Source organism: Macadamia integrifolia, chromosome 8 (genome assembly GCF_013358625.1).
Source record: "Macadamia integrifolia cultivar HAES 741 chromosome 8, SCU_Mint_v3, whole genome shotgun sequence".
In the NCBI taxonomy this organism is placed as follows: Eukaryota; Viridiplantae; Streptophyta; class Magnoliopsida; order Proteales; family Proteaceae; genus Macadamia; species Macadamia integrifolia.
The window spans coordinates 13,513,826-13,519,513 of record NC_056564.1 but is presented as its reverse complement, the minus strand read 5'-3'; the positions used below and the strand labels follow the sequence as shown (position 1 = coordinate 13,519,513).

Sequence of the window (5,688 nt, the reverse complement as noted above, 5' to 3'; positions counted from 1 at the left end):
GAGAGAGAGAGAACCGTGAGAGGGGTGGGGATTTGCTCTTGGCTTTCTTTTCAATTAACATTCATTGAAAATAAACAATGGCCAATGGCCTTACACTTAAAGAGAATAAACTTCCAAAAATAAAAAGATACTTAGAAACTCAATTGCATGAAATAAAAACTACCTAATAGATCAATATAAAGAAATCCTAGTTTCCTAATTGTGTAAGACAATCAAATATCACTAGATTTAAAGCAAAGTACTAGAATCAAATAAGATTTGGTGGGGTCCACAAAATCTTCCAAGATCTTCTAAAAATCTGGATCGATCTTGGGACCAAATAAGATTTGGTGGGGTCCATAAAATCTTCCAAGATCTTCTAAAAATCTGGATCGATCTTGGGACCCACAAGATCTTCTGAAATCTTCTAAGATCTTCTAAAATCTGGATTGAGCTTGGGGCCCACAAGATCTTCTTCTTTCTATTCTTCCAGCCACAAAGATGGCTGCTTCTTCTTCTTCTTGCGCCTGTACACTTTGATGTCCCCATCAACTCTCCCCGGCTTGGAAGAATTCACCTCTGGTGAATTAATGCTCATGTAATACTCAAATAGGTCTGGGTTGAGTTGTTGGACTTCTTGCATTGTGATCCAGGTGTTGTCAATTTCCGGACGTCCATGCCACTTGACCAAGAACTCTCTAGAACCTCCAGTGTGTGTGGACACAATCCTCTCATCAAGGATTTCCTCAATTTCTTCAGTTCTCCTCGTGACCTTAGGCACAGGTGGTAACGAGGTGGGGGGAAGTGGTTGGCTTGGCTTAGAAGTCTCATCAATGTTGAAAGGGAAGTCTTCAAGGTCATCAGGATAAAAAGAGGTGAAGGTAGAGGTACCATGGTATGGGACTAGGTCTTCAACATTGAAAATATTGCTGATCTCCATGCTGGCTGGAAGGTCAAGAACATACGCATTGGCACCTATCCTCTTGAGTACCTTGAACGGACCTGTGCTACGAGCATGTAGCTTGCTCGCTTTTCCCCTAACAAAACGTTGTGGCTTGATTCTTACCATCACCATATCACCCTCTTGAAATTCTTGTAGCCTTCTGTGCACATCTGCCTTCGATTTGTATTGCTCATTGCTCAGTGCTATCTGTCTCCTTATACCTGCATGCAAATCATGTATATGCTGAGCAAAAGATTCGGCTGACTGGGAGGTCCTAGAACTAGACACGACTGGGATAAGGTCTATGGGTGCCCGAGGCTGGTATCCTGAACAGATCTCAAAGGGGGACAGACCAGTGGTACGGTTCTTAGAACTGTTATATGCAAACTCGGCCTGGCTAAGGACTCGATCCCAACTGGTAAGGTGTTCTCCTATGAGGCAACGCAATAAATTCCCTAAGCTCCTATTGACAACCTCGGTTTGGCCATCGGTCTGAGGGTGAAAAGCTGAGGAGAAACGGAGTTTCGTTCCCATCATCCGCCATAGGGTCCTCCAAAAATGACTCGTGAACTTAACATCCCTATCGGACACTATGGTGAGGGGTAACCCATGGTACTTGACAACCTCACTAAAGAAAAGTTTGGCTACTATGGATGCATCGGAGGTCTTAGAGCATGGGATAAAATGGGCCATCTTCGAGAAGCGGTCAACAACCACATAAACAGAATCGTGGCCTCTCGAAGTTCTTGGTAGACCAAGCACAAAGTCCATGCTAAGGTCCTGCCAAGGGGAGTGGGGAACGGGTAGGGGAGTGTACAAACCCGTGTTTTGCTTTTGTTGTTTGGCGGTCTGGCATGTCCTGCACTGACCCACAACTCTAGCAACATCCCTCTTCAGTCCTGGCCAAAAGAATCGGTCCTCAACGAGGGTGATGGTCTTATCACGACCGAAGTGGCCAGCGACTCCCCCAGCATGCAATTCCCAGATCAGGAAATCTCGGAGTGAAGTCCTGGGAATGCACAACTTGCTTCCTTTAAAAAGAAAGCCCTCCCTAAGTAGGTAGTCCGAGCGGTTGACTGGTTTGCCTTCACTCAAGGAAGTGAACGGCTCATTAAAATCAGGACAGGTGGGGTATTGGTCCTTGACTCGCTCGAACCCTACAACCTCTACACTCATTGCTTGGAGTAGCACACTAGCCCGACTCCTAGCATTGGTGCGACTGAGGAACATGTTCACCCGGCTCAGTGCATTGAGCAGTATTCTCGACACCAGGCCTGTGCTTGAGTACAAAAGTGTACTCTTGGAGGAACTCAACCCACTTGGCATGCCTCTGATTGAGTTTCTTTTGGGCACTAAGGTACCTCAGAGCTTGGTGGTCAGAGAATAGTACGAATTCTTGCGGTAAAAGGTAATGTCGCCAATAGCGCAATGATTGGACAACCGCATAGAATTCCTTGTCGTATGTAGAATATCGTTGCCTAGCTTCATTAAGCTTCTCACTAAAATAGGCAACAGGGTGGCCCTCTTGTCCTAGGACACCACCTATCCCAATACCAGATGCATCACAGTTAACTTCGAAGACCTTAGAGAAATCTGGGAGGCGCAGGACTGGAGCTTCAGTCATAAGCTTTTTAATCTCACTAAAGGCCTTCGTAGCACTCTTAGTCCATTGAAACTCCTTCTTTTTCATGCAATCGGTGATAGGAGACATAATGGAACTAAACCGGTAGATGAACCTTCTGTAGAAAGTGGCTAGACCATGGAAGCTTCGTACCTCATGAATGTTAGTTGGCTCAGGCCACTCTACAATCGCCCTCACTTTCTCAGGGTCAGCAGATACTCCCTGAGCTGACACAACAAATCCCAGGAAGATGACTTGATCACTCATGAAGGTGCACTTCTTGAGGTTGACAAAGAGTTTCTCTTGTGAGAGCACATGAAAAACCTTCTGTAAGTGATCCAAGTGGGAAGACGGGGTCTTACTATAGATGAGGATGTCATCAAAGTAAACCACAAGGAACTTGCCAATGAATGGTTGAAGCACTTGATTCATTACCCTCATGAAAGTGCTAGGTGCATTTGACAAGCCAAAAGGCATGACTAACCACTCAAAGAGGCCATCCTTCGTCTTGAAGGCTGTCTTCCACTCATCTCCCGGCCTGACCCTAATCTGGTGGTACCCGCTCTTGAGATCAATCTTCGAAAAGATCGAAGAGTTGGCCATCATATCCAACATGTCATCAAGCCTAGGGATAGGGAACCTATACTTGATGGTGATCTTATTGATGGCCCTACTATCAACACACATACGCCAGGTGCCATCTTTCTTTGGCGTGAGCAAGGCAGGTACAACACACGGGCTAAGGCTTTCCTTAATGAATCCCTTTTGCAACAGTTCATCCACTTGCCGTTTGAGTTCGGCGTGTTCTTTGGGATTCATTCGGTAATGGGGTAGGTTCGGGAGAGAGGATCCTGGAACTAAGTCAATAGCGTGCTGGATGTCACGCATAGGCGGTAACTCATCAGGTAGTTCCTCAGGGAATAGCCTCTCGAATTTCCTCAACAAGGGTTGCACTTCTCTAGGAGCCTCAGTGAATAAGCGTGACCTATCGGTATTACTCTGTATGGTAACTAGAGCATAAATCACCCCTGACTCGTGACACTCTCCTTCAAATTGTTGTTGATTTAAAATGTTGAGTGTTTTGGTGGGGGCGTGTTTGGATGTACTTCCCTTGTGTTCTGGAACCCTAACTTCCCTAGGGGGACTGGGTGTCAGTCTGATCTTCTTCCCTTTGAACTCAAAGACATAGGTGTTAGACTTCCCGTAATTGGTGACATCCCGGTCATATAACCAGGGCCTACCTAGAATGATGTGGGCAACATCCATCTCTAGGACATCACACCACACTCGATCCTCATATCCTGCAAAGTGTAGGGGGACTAGACACCTCAGATTTACGGGAATGGTGGACTGATCAACCCAGGCAACCTTGTAAGGTTTGGGGTGGGGTTCAGGTTTGAGGCCCATTCGAGCAACAACGCTCTTGGCGACCACATTCATGCAACTCCCGCTGTCTATGGCGACGCGGCAGTTCTTGCCCTGATGACATGTGTAGGTGATGAAAATATTAGTTCGTCGCCAATCGTCGCTATTCTTAGGTTGTGAGACCATGCAACGCACAATGCTAAGCTTGAGGTCACCGGCCTCCTCGGTGTCCTCATCAGATATGGTCTCATCTGGCCTATGGTCCTCATACTCGTGGTCCTGAAAACCCTCTTGGTCACTTTCCTCAGGGGTCTGCTCTCCTACGTAAAGATTCCTATTGGGACACTCCCTGGAGAAGTGACCAAACCCACGACACTTGAAGCACTGTTGTTGCCCACTACTCTTGGGCGCTTCTCCCAAAATTCCTTTACCCTTGTTGTCAAATTGACGCTGTGGTGCAGCAGGGGTTTTTGGGAATCCAGTTGAGCCTTGGGGTGGTTTTCTAAATTGGGACTCCCCAGCTTGGAAGTTCTTCCTCTGAGAATAAGTTCTCATGGAGGATTCCACCTCAAGGGCTATCCTGAAGGCCTGTGGGACGTCTCGCACCAGGTGGGGTGCCATACGAGACTGAATTTCGGAGTTGAGCCCGGTAAGGAATCTGGATAGTGTCTGCTCAACATCCTCCCGAATACGGCTTCTAATTTTTAATTCATTGAACTTGCTCATGTACTCGGTCACAGTCAACTTCCCTTGCTTCAGGGTATTCATTTCATTCAACAACTGGAGCCTATAAGTGATAGGCAAAAATTCCCTCTTGAGCCGCTCTTGCATCTCTACCCAGGTGGTGATTGGCTCAAGTCCTAGGTGGTCCTCCTGGTACTCTAGGTCTGTCCAGAAGTCCTGGGCAGCTCCAATAAGCTTGAACTTAGCAAACCGGTAGCGGACTTCCTCTGGCATATCATAGAAATCGAAGTACCTATCCATCTGCTTGATCCAATCCAGAAGGATCCTAGCGTCAATCTGACCATCGTAGGTAGGGGCATCTACCTTAATCATCCGTCTGACATCAAAGCCCCTATCATGGTGCTCATAGCCCTCATCATCTCCATATTGGGTTTGGCGTCTTGGCGGTGGGCCTCGACCCCTACCCTGATCCCTACCACGCCTTAGTCCTTGGAAGTTATCCCCTATCTGGTCATAACCGTCAGTCTGGTTATTTTCGTTTACTTCCTCAGGGTTAGGGCCTCTGCCCCTAGGTTCAGTGCCAGTTATGTTACGGCCTTGCCGTCCATCAGGGTTTTGGGCACTTGTCTCGAGGGCAGCCAACTTATCGGTAAGGGCTTGGAGATGGATAGCTTGTGTTTCATGTATGGTTTGAACGGCTTTCATGAATTCAGCCAATTGCTCCGATTGAGTGGCGGTGCTAGGAGGGTCAGACATATCCTGGTATGCTCTACCACTACGAGTGGACATAAGGAGATGGGCAGCCAAAGGTACGGTTGCCACCAAAGACTCAAGGTCTACTCAGGATCTCCAATTGAGATAAGTAGTTATCCCTTTCAATCTTGAGGTCAGAAATCTCCCTCTCGAGTATATGCTTTTGGAGGGAATAACGTCCAATGCTATTTGGCCCCGCCAATTTAAGAAAGAAAAGGGTGTCCTCTAATCTATGGTATCGCTCTCTTAGCTCAGACTCGACCACGGACAAACGGTGACGGAGACTAGACCTCAAAAGATAAGACATGTAAACAAGGGACAGCAATACTTAATTACCCTCAAC

General features: G+C 47.0%; 1 protein-coding gene across 1 annotated transcript in view; it reads right to left on the bottom strand.

Moving 5' to 3' along the window:
- LOC122087184 (methyl-CpG-binding domain-containing protein 11-like) overlaps positions 1 to 5,688 on the bottom strand; it is an 83,032-nt gene that overhangs the window by 68,026 nt on the left and 9,318 nt on the right. The window lies entirely within an intron of this gene.